Below are 15,596 nucleotides of genomic sequence, written 5' to 3' on the forward strand. Positions count from 1 at the left end.
CTTTAGTGCCTCAGATTTTTAGATGCCCAGCTTGACTCATTCAGGACTCATAACTCCAGCTGAAGTTAATGAGAGCTTTTTATTTAGCATATCTCCAAATATCCGGCCCAAGGTGTTTCAAGCAGGGTATGCACAGTTAGTAAACACTTTTGCAAATATAGCATACATTTGGTAGAGAGCCTAGATCTCTGTAAAAGTAAATGAAGAAAAAAAGCCAATGCCAAGTGACCAGACTATTCTTCACAGGCCACCAAAAAGGGCTGCATCAGTCTTGTGCAAAGGCATTGTTTGCTAAATAAGTAGAATTCTCTTTAGTCATGGTGGTCAATTAAATATTGGAAAACTGATATGTATATGTATATATATACATATACACACATATAATGTTGGATTGGCCACAACAGAGACATTTTGGAGAGGTACATATTTTATGGCAATAAATAAGTCATTGGTATAATTTCTCAATTAGGTATGGAAATTAATACTCATGTTTTGTAAGGAAGTCAAAAGCAGCTACCTTTATCGTACAAACTCAGTTTAAAACCATTTCAGTTGAGGAACTATAGTTAAAGTAACTAAAAATCTGAGGCACTGAAGATTATTGTACACTTCTGAAATTGTTGGCCTTACTGATTGACCTAACTATAGTTACTCAACTGAAATGGTATTAAAACAAATTTGTATGATATCAAAGCAGCTGCTCTTGACTCCTTCACAAGACATGAGTATTAATCTCCATATCCAGCTGTGAAATTATATCAGTGACTTATTTATTGCCATAAAATGTGTACATCTCCAAAATGCCTCCGTTGTGGCCACTCCAGGATTTTATATTTATGCTGAGTTGAATATATTCTAGCACGTGAATACTACCCTCTTCCTTACTTCTAGTTCATCTCCAGGATAAGTAATACATTGGCATAACTTTGCCATTTGTCAGCCAGCAGTCTGGTAACACATTTGTTCATCAATCTAATTTTAACCTTTTCTCACAAAGCACTTGGTATTTCATGTAAATCAACCAGACATTCTGTCATTCACAAGGGCTCTGCCTTCATAGTGTTCTAAAACCATGTGCTTTATCAAAAATATCCACTTTAAGTCACGGAAGGAAACTTAAAGCTAATATGTTACTTCTGGACTGTTAATACCAGAATGCTTTGAATCTGTTTATTACCACAACAAAGATAAATTACATGTCTGGCAGGGATTTTTGATAACTGGCATGGTAATGCATTTCAGCACTTTCTGAAATTAAAGGTCTGCCCTGAAAGGTAAGTAGCATAATGCATGGCTAAAATATTCACTCCACAAATTCTAGATTGTTTTCAGTTGTCATTTTAATTTACAGCTGGTAGAAGAAGAAATACATCCATTGTGATTAATAAATGGTTTTATAAAGAACAGCATTTTGGTGTAGTTTAGTTCAGGCAAGTTGTTTTGATAAGATACAAATGCTGTTTGCATTTTCAAATGATGTCTATGAATGTTTCCTCTAGTTTTTCTTGATGCTGAGTAGCAGCTTCTGTAATTAAAAGTTACAGGTCTGCTATCATTTCCTTCACTTTTTTAGGGCTTACTTGAATACAAACATTTTGTTAGTTTTTAAGCTACTAGTTTAAGCTACAGAACAGCTATAACTAAGCGCTGTTTTAATTTTTTTTGTTTTGAAATAATGAAAGCGATTAGTTCTTTAATGTAGGCTATATAGGCTCTGGTAGGTTCCATGCATTCTTGTGAGGCTCACTGAGAATCCATTGCCACATAACACCTGCAGTCTGTAAACATTTATGGTTCCAAAGCACAGTACAAAACTTGGTTAAGAATAAATATCGTGCTTTGACTGATCAAGACCAATTTATTTGTATCCACTATTTTAAAATTTTATATTAATATTAATAAAATTAATTAATTAATTAAAATTAATAAATGTTAATATATTTTTATATTAAGATAACTAAACATTTCACTTAATAGGCAATCTGAAGCTGCACTCATTCTGTGTTATGTTTAATTTTTAATGAACATTTGTGGTATCGTAGCTGTCATGGCATATTTACTGAAAAGATCACCTCTCTCCAGTGTTACACACAGAATAGCCTTACTAAAGGCCCATGAAGATGACAGGACAGAAATGAAGCTACTCTACCTCCTCTAGTATAGTGCAACCTCCCTCCTGTGCTCCTGTGGTATGTGTTTACAAAACAAAAGGTGTGTGCACTGTAAAGCAGGCTAAATACTTTTGCACTGCTTTAATGGTGTCAATGTTTGCACACCTCGGCAGCATATTGTACATTAATTCTAGCCACTATAGGAGATTTGGCGGCATAATGCACCTTAAATGACTTTGGGTGCAGCAAACTAACACTCCTCTGAAGAGTTTTAGTTTGCTGCCCCTACAGCCACGGAGCGAAGAACCAGGCTCTGTGCATCTCCATGGCTCTGCCGGAAGCCCTGCAGGCAGCCTGGCAGCAGCACGGGAAGGTAGGCTCCACCCAAGAAAAGTAGCGAGCCTGATCTTCACCTCCCCCAGAGCCTGCCTGCCTTCCTGAGCTGTGGGGGGGCCCGGTGCTTCCCTCCATGGCTGCAGTGACCCCTGGGACTGCCTGGGGGGGGTGGCACTGCTGCCACAGAGGTAAGCATCAGCACCCGCCTCCTCCCCACAGCTCAGGGACTGCTCCACCTGCCAACAGCCTACCCTCCCCTTCCTGCCGAAGAGCCAGGTAAGTCAGCGGGGTGTGTGCATGACACAGGGGTTCAATCAGCCCTAAATTGAAGCGGTGTTTTTTAAAACCCACTGTTTCATTTCAGAGCCCCCCTTTCATTTACATATGCCCCTAATCTGCAATGGAATGAGACAATAAGACGATGGCAAAAAGATGCATAAACCTCCCCCCGCTTCATTCTTTCCTCATCCCTCACAGCCCTCCCCCTTCTCAGTGCCACTGAAGGAAGTTTTTAATTAAGTTGCCTTCTTCAGGAAACAAGGGTTGCAGCCCAAATCTTACCCTTAACCAATCAAAGGATTCAGACTGCCTTTGTTCAGTTCTTTAGGTTGCCAACTTTGGGATGGGAACTGTCCTTAATTATGTGTTTGTACAATTCCTAGCACAATGGGAGGCTATTAGCTTTGCTGTAATACAAGCAGTAATTTAAAAAATTAGTTTCACCATATGCAGCAACTTTCACATCCCCAAATTAGGTATGAGCAGAATTTGTCCACAATAATTATAAAAAGACATGGATGTTGACTTGGAACAGCATGTCCTTGGGCTTTCTTGACTTGGGAACCTAAACCTTAATTTAGGTTCCTATCTTTAGACACACATTTGGAAAGCTTTGACCACCTGTTTTATTTTGAAAGATACATCACAAGGTTTTGTTCCATGAGATATTCAAAGTTATCTCTTTTGTATTTTAATTTTTGACATGTTTAAGAAATGATTTGGGTAGTAGTAGAGAGTTGTGCAATTTACCCTTCAGGTTCTCGTGATGTTTTTGCATGGAAGCCAGTTAGGTTGCTGATTTTGCTCTCAGATACTTATAGGCAGATTAATACAGTCAAAGGGACCTAACTGATGGCATCTATGTGGTTTTGTTGATCACACAGTGAACAATAAATTTTACATCATCTTTCATTTGTGACTTGCTCGATGCTGTATTTTACTAATGCTGTTTTCATAGCTGGGAGCGACTTCTAGTATTACCACCAAACACTTGCTCTGGACACAAGAATTTTTTGCTATTTCACTCAAAGGAAAAAAGAAATGGCTTCATAGTCCAAAAGACGTGCACCTGTATTTCAATAATGCTGTTTTCCCCATGGTGTTCCATGTCTCTCCTGGGTTACTCCTGACAGATAAAGGGATGAATGGAATGAAAGTCACTGGAGTTACACAGGAATAAATCTAGCCCCACATCTTACAATGGAAAAGGAAATTAAGTTTTGATTAATTGCTTGTAAAACAAAAATCAGCTGCTTAATAAAGTTAATGGCAAAAGACTGTAACGGAAGTAAAACAGACACATTGGGTGCGTCCAGACTAGAGCACATGCCCCACCTGAAACCCCTTTGAGGCAGGGCAAGAGGCACGTGTGGGAATGAAAAAATGTTCCCCACGCTGCAAACTTGGGAGAATTAGTCCCCTTGAGAAAATTAGACCCCTGGATATCCGGGGTCTAAAAAAAAAACCAAAGAAGCGGGACAGGGCATGGTCTCAGACTGTGCCCTGAGGCAACTGGAGGCTAGGTCCTCCAGGGAGATGCTCTGGCTGCCAGAGTATCTCCATGGTTGGCCTCTCGCCCTGGTGCTGAAACACGCAGCTGGCCAGGCCGCATGTTCAGCACCAGGGCTCCAGTGATGGTGAGTAAGGGGTCAGGGAGGCTGGAGGAGAGGGGGAGGGGACCAAAGGGAGGACCCCTGCTGGCCCTGCCCATTCCCCCAGCCCGGCCCCTCCCCCCACCAGACCCCCAGATCCCCAATCCCTGCCCAGCCCCTCCCCCTGCTAGTCCCCCATACCCTCCCAATCCCTTCCCAGTCAGGCTCTGCCACCCTCAAGGCCCCTGTGCCACCTGGCCAGGCTGGGCCCAGGGCAGCAGGACCACACACCACACACCGGCCCTGGGCCCAGCCTGGTTGGGCAGCACAGGGGCCCTGAAGGGCCAGCAGGACCCTATAGTAATGCCGGATCCTGCCACCAAGGGCCCGGCCCTGCCAGTTGGCAGAGGAACCCCCGGGGCCAGCAGGTCCTGCCACCAAGGGCCCAGTCTAGCAGCAGAGAGGCCTCAGGACCTGGCTGAGCCTGGCATGCAGTCCTCATGTACTGCACCGGGTCCTCCCAGGAGGGCCTGGCCTGGCTGGGTGGCAGACAGTCCCCAGGGCTGGCAGAACCTGCCTGGGCCTGGCCTGCAGTCCCTGCAATCTGTGCCAGGTCTTGCTGCCATAGCTCAGAGTGCCCCACTCCTGCTGCTGCTGCTAAGGGTAAGTTATGGGCCCTGGGGGAGGGGCTGGGGCCCTCCAGGGTGCCTAGGACCCTGGGCAGAGGGGCTGTGGCCCTCTAGGGTGGTTGGGACCCTGGGGGGGAGGCTGGGGCCCTGTGGGGGATAGGGGCTGTGGCACTCCAGAGGGGAGCTGGGGCCTTATGGTGGGTTATTCTATGTGCTGGGGGGTGGCTGCACCCTGTGGGGGCCAGGGGACCCACCCCTCCTGAAAAGCCCCCCCATAACCACAGTCCTCCCAGCAATCGCCCCACACCTACCCACACACCAACCCACATCCCTCCACACACACTCACCCACCTTCCCCCACACCCCTTCCTGCCCCCTTCCTGCAAACACCACATCCCCCCATCACAGACACATCATGTGCGAAGAGAACCAAAAGTACACATCAACACATATAGGTATTTAGAATTTATTTTATCATGATGATAGAGACACTGGTAGGCTTCCACACTGCTGTAACATTGTAAATATACCGATAAAGCATTGCCCAACTGATTGCACTCTCTCTCCGTGTGTGTGTGTGTAAAGTGGTCTTTTGGGGTATCTTTTAAAATGGATTTGGGATGCTGCTGCAACAGTCCAGATGGCACACGGGGTAGTGTCCCCAGGTACCAAGTGGCCAAGCCCAAGAAGCTCTGGAGAGCGAGTAGCCCTGAACTGCTTGCCAGGGAAGATTTTGTATGGATGGGACCAGGACAGGGCAGCTTTTTATACTGCTGGGGACAGCACAGGTGCTGGGCTCAGGCTCTAGCTTTCCCTGGCTGCAGATCCAGGAGGAGCCAGGCCAGGGTTATTTTGCCTCAAGCAGGACAATTTGCTCCACAACAAAGTGCATGTCTGATCATGTGTGCTGAGGCAAAAAGCCCCAGATCAAATTTGCACCACTTCTATTTGAGCTGCTGCAAGCACACATGCTTACATGTATGGATGCATCCATTGCGTCCACTTGCCCCATTTCTCTTTCTGTCCCTCAAAATATTCCTAAATGCAGCTTCAGCTGCTGCTGCCAAGGTCTCTATTCTCTATAGTAATTTCTCCCTAGAGCTATTAACAAATGTGAGTTCTTATTATATCCATTCCTTTCTTAGTTTCTTCCATTCTGAGAATCTGTAACCTTTGCATCCAAGTTGGAACCTGACTTGTTTTACTATGTGTAAAATGTCAGACATTCAGTGCTTCTTTCAAAGTGCAGAGTTTTATCATTTGAAGAAAAAGTATGGTTCATAAATTCTAAGCTGTACAAATCCCTTAAAGTAAACTGGTGCAAAAAGGACTGAGGTGTTACAACATACTATACCTGAGTTGCATGTGTGTAGAAGCAACTAAAATTAACAAAAGAGGATGGTGCCCTACTTTCTTAAAACTACTTTTTTTTTTTTTTTTTTTTAAGTCAAGCAAAGGGGCATTATCAAAAGGCATTTGTTGTAATTGGTAGCAAACTTGGCTGGGGGAATTAGTTTGAAGAAGGGCCTCAGAGCTGCACTTAAGAAGTAATTACTAATTAAAAATAATTAAAATTATTCATCAAACACTTCCCAATCACTGGCTGTGGCCCATCAGTTCAACAAAAAAGTTTCTATCCCTGGCAAACAAGGTTCTTTGGGTAGATGTGATATCTTTTATTAGGCCAACTAAATAGTTGGAAAATAGTTTTTTGCAAGCTTTCAGGCACAAACACCCTTCTTCAAGCATATAGAGAGTCTGCTGGTGAATTGTGAGCTCTCCTGGGTAGAACAGAAGCCAAAATGCAAAATGCAGGTCTATCGTGTGGCCCAAGAGGCATGCTGCCCCCATCCACTTAGAAGTTGAACAGCCCTGAATTACCTTATCACATTGCAAAGAATCTGAAATGATATACTTAAAAAACAAAGGAGGATGTGCTCTGAGTTAAAAGAAGGGAAAAAACTCAGAAAAAATGTTATTGAGGCCTACTTTAGTGTCTGGGACATAATACTGAAGTAAGCCAGTGAGTTAATTCTCCCATAACACCTACTATGTATTAGGCCATGATATTTTTACAATCAAACTAGGACTATTGTGAAAGATAACACCAGTAACAATAACCGCCACACAGTACTACTACTCTCTGAGCCTGAGTTGCCTTTGCTGTATTTTTTATCCCAAAAAAAAAAAAGATTCCTGTACTTTACTGTTTATTCTCTTTTCAGTATTAACGGGATATACACCAAACACATTCTGGAAAGGGTTACTGAAGGGTCTAATTACTTCCTCAGCTGTGGCCAAGAAGCTAATTAAAAACAGCTACTATAAAAGACTGTAGACGAGAGAAAATGACTATAAGGCTGTAGGGGAGAACAATGACTAAGCAGTGAGATTACCAAGGAGAGATGGTAGGAAGCAGCTCAGGGAAGCTGGAAAGCACAATAGGGAATGGTCTCTTGTTACTATATTCATGCTTTCTAGTATCTGTAAGGGAGAACAGGCTTGGCTTTCTGTCTATTCTATCACCTGCAGAAGGGAAAATGATGGTCCTGAAGATCAAAGGAAAGGACTAAAGAAGCCCAAGGCTGGATGTATGGCCAATGGACCTGGGGCCTTATTTTCTGTTCACATGAGAAAGGTGAGCCCCTAAAAGAGAGTGATGGAAAGAGTTATGGGTAATAAAAAACTATTCAGATTTGTGAATATGCTATTCGTTCCCCCCCACCCTCTTATCTATCACACAAAATGCAAAATCTAGATCTACCTGGATTCTGTCGGTGTTAATAATCAGGTCCTCAAGTTGTTACATCCAAAAAGTGATTAAGCGTAACAGCTTTTTTTACACCAAAAGTTCTTCCTACCAGTGTGTTCGGGCCCAACATCTCTACATGGGGATAGATCCATTACCTGGTTCTTGCCAGATCCGGGTAGCTTTCATTCCTAATAACCCAAGCTCAACAACCAAAGTGGAGATCTAGATATAATTGTTCCAAGTCTACCAACTTCATTTGTCCCCCAGTGCTTCCTCAGGTTACAGTGCCAAACCAATCTGGATGTGACTTGGGCAGTGAACTAGACAGAGGAATAGTGTCTGGGAACAGCAGAATGAACCAGGACTATGCTGTACGTCAATACAATGCTCTAGGACAAAAAAACAATCTTCCTGAGTAAACTGGAGTAACCAGCCGTATAGGTCTCTCACATAGTTGTACTCATCTGGAAGGCAGGAGAAATGAAGTAATATAGCAACATTGTCTACGTACAATGTATGAAATCCATCTGGATTTTATGCACTGTCTGTATTCTTATGACTCCCTCCTGCTGTGTACTGCCTCATGCCCTTTATGCTGAGGAGACAAAAGAGTGGTGCCAACATGTCTGCCTATGAATAAAACTAGTCATTAAGGACTATCAGCATCTGAATAGAGCTTACCTGAGGGAAATAAAAGAGTAACTGTAACCTAAGAGAGACCAATTTTCTTTAACTTCTCTGTAAAGGGCTGGGGTTTAAAGAGTGAAAAATGCCCATGGTGGAGGACCAGTAATCAAGGTTTCGGGCCTAGCTTTTACAACACAGAGCAAGAGGATCTGCTCTGACTGAAACATAGGAAGCTCCGAGTAAGGAAGGGTTAGGAGACAGGCATGCTGTTGAATGGGGCAAGCAAAGTCAAGAACTGGCCAGCAGTGGACTCCATTTCCCAGCAGCCCTTGCCTGCGTGGCTGGGGCCAGTTTCCATGGAGATCCCAGTTTCCATGGAGACCCCAGCAACATCCTCACTGTGATAGGAGGGGGCCAGGGTTTCCATGGAGACCAGCCCCAGCTGTACTAGCAAGCAGCAGTGGTGCCAGCCTCTTTCTGGTGGGGGGCTGTGCTGTGGGTGGAAGGGGGACAGACTCAGCTGCCACTGCCAGTGCAAAGGTGGGCAGTGGTGATAGCAGCAGAACCATTGGGAGGGGTGGCTATGAGGGGGCTACAGGGAATTTTGGGGTGGCTATAGACCCCCCAAGTCCTCCCCTAGCACCATTCCTGCTGGCTAGGCACACAGCAGGATGGCTGCTCTGGAGCCTGCCTGGGATCTTACAGCAGTGACAGCACGGTCCAGAGCTGTGATCTGCAGCCTGCATGCCCCTGCTGCTGGGGTCTCCATGGAAACCGGTCCCAGCCACACAGGCAGGGGCTGCTGAGAAATAGAGTTCAGCCACCAGCCAGATCTGCCATTTTGCCCACCTCTGCTGTTGAAGCATAAGGGGTCTGTTTGACTGCAGAACTAGCCACGGTCCAATGAAGCTGACCTGGAACAGAGACGAGATGGACGGACTGCCCAGAACTCCAGGTAAAGATTCTGGACTCCTCAGAGGATTCAGAGGAGGAACTCGATGTAGGGCAATACGTATATATTTACTTTTTATCTACATCTTTTATCTTAAACGTGTTTAGAAATCTATGCTAAGCCTGTCTGTTTCTGTTTGCTTTCAACAATTGCATGCCCCCAAAGAGAGCTCTTCAAACCCAGGCCACCCTTGAGGCTGGGGTTCTGGGCAAAATCTGTAGTTAAGCTACCGCAGTGAGCACAGGTCCTGAGTGCCTCGGGCCTCACTTGTGAAGTGACAACAAAACAAAAACAGCAATGCTACATTTTACTCTGCCTGAGAGAAACTTAACTGCACACAGGCTACAGGGAGCTCTGTCAGAGCCGTGTGTAATGTTTCTGCTGTCTGACTATCCTTTTTTGTGAATGCTAGATAGGCACATAATTGGGTAGGGGTGGGAGGAACAAGTATATGTTTTACTTATTATGAGTAGCAAGTAACAATCCACCCACACAGTATCTTGGTTACTAGTCCTTGACAGTAAATGCCTGGTAGATTCATGGACTGTAAGGGGCTGGAAGGGACTTCACAAGATCATCAGGTCCAGCCCCCCTGCACTAGGCAGGAAAGATAACTGGGTTCAGGTGACCATCCAGTCTCCTCTTGAAGATTTTCAGGATACGCGATTGCACCACCTCTGGAGGGAGTTTATTCTGCTGTCTAGACACCCCGGCTTTGAAGGAGTTTTTCCTAGTGTTAAGCCTGAAACAGTCTTCTAGCAGTTTGTGGCCATTATTCCGAGTTTTCCCCAAGGGTCCCCTGGTGAACAGTTGTTTCCCGAGTCCTTGATGTATTCCCCTGATGTAGCAGTAGGCTGCTCCCAAGTCCCCTTCCAGCCTTTTCTGTTTTAGGCTGAAGAGACCCAAGTCCCTCAGCCTTTCCTCGTACAGCTTGCCTTGCAAGTTTCTGATAATACAGGTGGCTCTTCTCTAGACTGTCTTGAGCTTTTCTATGTCCTTGTTGAAGTGCGGCACCCAGAACTGGATGCAGTACTCCAGCTGCAATCTCACCAATGCTGAGTAAATCAGAAGAATCACTTACTTGGTTTTGCTTGAGATGCATTGGTTGATGCTTGCCAGAATATTATTTGCCCTGCTGGCTACAGCATCACACTGATGGTTTATGTTCATACTATGGTCTATTACTGCCCCTAGGTCCCTTTCAGTTGTGGTGCTAGTCAGTATGGCACCACTTAACCTGTAAGTATGTTGGGGATTGTTCATCCCCAGATGGAGCACTTTACACTTCTCTGTGTTGAACTTCATCTGGTTCTGATCTGCCCAACTTGCCAGCCTGTTGAGGTCCACCTGCATCTGCAGCCTATTTTCAAGTGTGACCATGCTCCCCCATAACTTGGTGTTGTCTGCAAACTTGGCCAGTGAGCTCTTCACCCCCACATCCAAATAACTGATCATATACTGGACCAAGCATGGGCCCCTGAGGGACACCACTGGCCACTTCTCACCAGGATGACTGCAACAGGAGTGCCTCTTCAGGAGTTCTTCTATCGGTGACCCCGCCCTCCTGTTATGGGCCAACTGCCTGCCTTGCCTTGATATTAATTGATTAATTGATGTAATTAAGTGGGAGGCTGCCCATTTTTGGCCCCACTGCTAGGGGGCGCTATCTGCAGCTCCTTTTCCTCCCCTACACTGCAGCCCAAGCCTCGCACATGATACTGACACGGTTTGGTCTGGGGCCTTGTTGTAATTTGGCCCTCCTCCTTGTCATCCCTGGGCTTTCCACAGCCCTATCTCGCTCTGTCTTGCTCAGTGCCTTCCTGGCGCTTGGGCACCCTGCAGTCCTGTCTGGCACTGCACCTTCACTGGTGCTCACTGCCCCCTCTCTCTGGGGCTTCTCAGTGCCCCCTCTCTGGGGCTGGGGTTTCCCACGCTGCTGCGGGTCCCCTATGAGGCCTCCTCCAACCCCTAAGAGCCTCACCCAAACCTCCGGTAAAAGCAAACACAAATGCAAAACCCCTAGGCTATAACAAAAATCCAAGCCGCCTGGCTAAAACATCATTCAGTCCCTACCAGGGAATACTCATCCTATAACAGCATCAGGAGCTGCTCGTGCAGTCAAGCCTCTTTTCTTTTCTCACTCAGGGAGAGCTTCTTCCCCTTTAGCTGCCAGCAGGGAACTGCTCTCCTGGCCTCAGGCCTGGGTTTATGTGGGAGCCAAGGCCCTGCCCCTTCTGAACAGGTGCAGGTGCGGCCAATTCCCTCCTTAGCCAGTTGTCCCAGCAACCGGCTCCTGGACTCCTGCCTCTGCTCTGAGAGTAGCAGGCACTTTAGTGTCCTGCTACAGTGATACAAATCCGTTCGTTAGAACTCTCTGGGTCCAACCCCACAGCCAGCCTACTACACACCTAACTGTCGAGCAGTTAAGTCCACAATCCTCCAACTTTCCCGTGAGAACATCATGGGATACCAGATCAAAGGCCTTTTGGAAGTCTAGGTATACAATATCGACCTCCTCTTTCTTATCCAGGTGGTGAGTTACCTAGTCGTAGGCTACTCCCCATTATCCTTCTCTCTGGCACACCACATTCTTGTTCTGTCCTTAGTCGTTAGGCAAGTTCTCGAACCCAAGCACATCCTTGAACAAGTCTTTACCCAGCCCTTAGCCAGAAATGCTTCCATGAATGGGCACCATGCAGCTACCTTTAGATGCAATGCAGTCTCTGCATTTTTGCTTCTTACTAGTCTGCCTCCATCTGTCTCCTTATGATACCATCTGCATACTGTCATCTCTAACCTTGCAGCTTCCTTGCTCATTTTCCAGCTTTTAACACAGCTATAAAGATAGCAGCTGTGTTAGTGCTAACTACAGTTACCTCATCACCAGGGATCCAGGTTTTCCGTTTCCCATGGAAAATGTGGATTTCTCCTTTAAAGGAGAAAATCATAGATTTTCATAGATTTTCTCCTTTAAAGAAAAAAATGTGGGAAACTGCAGATATCACCTTGCAGGCTAAGAGATTTCCAGTCTGCAAGGGGCTGCTTGGGGAGGTGGGAGGAGAACAATCAGAAGCAGGGGTCCATGTGCATGTTTATGCGGACACATGCACAGGTCGACAATCCAGCCGGGCAGCATGGTGGAAAGCAGTGATACATGGGAAGACAGGGGGTAAAATAGCCAATGTGGGGGGACAGGGGGGACAACACATGGGTAGTCATGGAGGGGCATGTGACTCCCCAGATTTCTGTGCTCACAGAAGGGCATGGGGTGCAGCTTATCTGGACTGGTTCTGGACAGGAGTTGCCTCTGGCCCAGCGGGCAGGACCCAGCATGCGAAGGTGGAGCAGAGTGGGGATGCTCGGTGCTACTGCCAGCAGGAGCACCACTCTGCCATAGCTGCCAAGGTCAGGTGCCCCCTGCCCACCCAGCAGCAGTGAGGGGAACACAACCCCATGCTGCCACTGTGCCTCATCTTGGTGGCCATGGCAGCACAGCTGGTGTGAGGCTCCCGGGGTCAGCAGCAGCATGGATTTGTGCCCCCCCCTGCTGCCAGGTTGGCAAGGAGTACCTCACCTTGGCAGCCATGGTGGCGCAGTGTTCACTCCCCCATTGGGTCCTGCCCACTGGGCTGCAGAGGCAGGTCCTATTCAGTGCCAGTCTGGCCAGGCTGCAATCCCATGCCCTGCTGTGAGTGCAAATGTCTGGGGGGACATGTGTCCCTCCATGCCTCCCTGACACATCACCTATGGTGATGCCTATGCCCACACCCCCTGCCCCCCACCCCATACACACTGTTCCCCACACACTGGGGGGCTGGAGACTGGGGGTTGGGAGCAGCAAGTTGGGAGTGAAGGGCACTAGCAGGGCTGGGGGGGTGGAGGACTGCGGGTCAGGAGTGAGGGGTACCAGCAGGGCTGGGAAGTGGGAAACTGTGTCAAGAGTGAGGGGCAATGGCATGCACAGGGGCAGACCACCGACATATCAGGGTTGCTCAGCACCACAAAGCAGTGGGGGGCAGAACTGCAGCTGGACCCACATTCTGGTGAGTGAAGGGGGCAGGGAGAGCTCTGATTTTGCATAATAAAAAACCAAAATCAAACACCATAATATAAAGGTATTTAGTATTTATTTTATTATAATGCATGAGGGACTGATAGGCTTCCATATTGCTTTAAAATTATAAATATATCAATAAGGCTTTGTGTTCAACTGATACCTATATATACAGTGGTGTTTCATTTTAATCACAGAGAAATACGAACTTTGGGTTTTTAATCAGAAAATACTGAATTTTTTATCACAGAATTTTGGATTTTTTAACAGCGAGAAATCATGATCCCTGTTCACTTCTGAATCTTCAGTTGTCACAGTGTCAGATCTAGATTCTGAGGTTTTTAAGGTCTTCTAGGAACTGCTAAAATTAAATAATCATGAATAATCTGGTTCAAATGTTCACTTGTGCCATTAACAGTCTGCAGTAAGTCTATACCAGAATACTTCAACAATACATTTCCTACATGGAAAAAGAGTACCAGAAGATTAAAATAATGTCATTATTCCCAGATAAATATAATGACCTTGTAAGAAATCTGTGTTAAATGTTGATAAAAAGTATGAGTTCACCTACCACTCATTTGTCCATCTGAATTTGCAAATGTAGTTATAACAAACCTTCTACTCAGACATATTACAGACCATGCACAAAGGTGTAAAAGTAAAGAGTGATTAATAATTACAGAATGCTTCCTGAAGCATTGATCTTTATATACTTTTCCTTTTGGGCTTTCTAGGAAGTATTAGTCAGTAGTACTTTTAGGCTTAGGTCCTCTAACTAAAACATTTGTTTGACTTTGCATCATAATAGTCCTTTTCAATGTCATACCCCCTTCTGGAAAATCAGTCCATCAGAGTATTGCTAACTGTACAGTTCAAATGATAAGGAGATGGTAAACAGTCTTCAACTAGAAAAATTACTTAGTAATAGTAAAGAAGCATTCCAGGTCTCTGAATGTATCAGGCCATTTTTTAAATCTCTAATTTAAGAAAATCCAAAGTATTTTCAATCTGATTTAAAGAAAAACAGAAGCGGATTCTGATTCTTATTGAGCGTCTCACCAGCTACAGCCACCCATCATGATTAAGTGCATAATAAGCTGGTAGCATTTTAAAACTAATTAGTAAGTGGAGGCAGTGCTAAAAAACTTTGAATTACTCTTTTTCAAGTACTTGATTTCAGGATTAATACAGTAGAGTTTTGTAAACTATCCAATCAACTTTGGTGCTTTTAAAGTTCTAGACAATTTTGGATAGTTGCTGATATACAACTAGAGAGCCTGTTACCTTAGAAAGTAAACAAGTTGGAATCTACAGTCCCATCCATTATGATTTTTTTATTGCAAAAAGATTTGATTTTGTGTGGAGTCTGCCCAAAATACATCTTGGAAAAATAAGAAATACAAAAGCCTCAGTGGTGACAGATGACAGAACAAGGAGCAAGTCTCAAGTTGTAGCAAAGGAAGTTTAAGTTAGATATTAAGAAAAACTTTTTCACGCGGAGGGTAGTAAAGCACCCAAACAGGTTACCAAGAGAGGTTGTGGAATCTCCATGCCTGGAGGTTTTTAAGACCTAGCGAGACAAAGCCTTGGCTGGGCATGGTCCTGCTTTGAAGAGGGAGTTGTACTAGATGACCTCCTGGGGTCCCTTCCACGCCTCATTTTCTATGATTCTGTGATTCTCTGATTAACATGTAACTTTTAAACGTACCCCTGCTATTCCTGATGAAGTCCATAGGAACAGAAGTCTTCAAGGGATAAAGGGACTTGATAAGTGTTCAGGGGCTAAGGCACTTAGTGGTTGCTCTATATTCTTCAGCTCACAATGAAATCAGGCCCACTGAGTGGGTAGTTTTCCCATTGTTTTCCATATCCTCTCATTAAGAATAGATGAACAATTTTATCTCATACATTATACACATGCTTACTAATCTCTGAGAAAAAACAAAGCCTGGAAAATGTTAGCCTGCCAAGTGAGGTATCAAAGCAAAGAACAGTATTTGAAAACAGGATTGAATATGTCAAATGGAAAAATAAGTAAAAGAAAACTACTAAACAAAGCATCTGCTAGTGTCCTTGTGCCCAAGGTCCCTTTCAGACTTTTTACTTGCTCCATTTCCTAGGGCCTGAAAAACACGCTTTACAGACTTTGAACCTTACTCTAAGAATGAAGAGGGAAAGGTCAGTTGGGCTGATGACAGAAAAATTCAGTTCATCTGCTATTTAGCTTTCTAGTATATGTAAGCAGTGCAGTTCCGTGCAAA

General features: G+C 45.1%; 1 protein-coding gene across 2 annotated transcripts in view; it reads left to right on the plus strand.

The window, feature by feature from the left end:
• The first annotated feature begins 1,069 nt into the window (after positions 1 to 1,069).
• The window catches only part of ITGB6 (integrin subunit beta 6), a 112,616-nt gene continuing 98,089 nt past the window's right edge, over positions 1,070 to 15,596 (plus strand). Inside the window, exons 1-2 of one of the 2 annotated variants that reach the window (XM_090045629.1) lie at positions 1,070 to 1,274; positions 7,480 to 7,585. The gene's annotated coding sequence lies outside the window, so the exon portion shown is untranslated. The remainder of the gene's footprint in view (positions 1,275 to 7,479; positions 7,586 to 15,596) is intronic. The other variant, XM_090045628.1, reaches the window with a different exon arrangement.

This window comes from Crocodylus siamensis, chromosome 4 (genome assembly GCF_052110815.1).
Source record: "Crocodylus siamensis isolate JL-2025a chromosome 4, ASM5211081v1, whole genome shotgun sequence".
NCBI lineage: Eukaryota > Metazoa > Chordata > Crocodylia > Crocodylidae > Crocodylus > Crocodylus siamensis.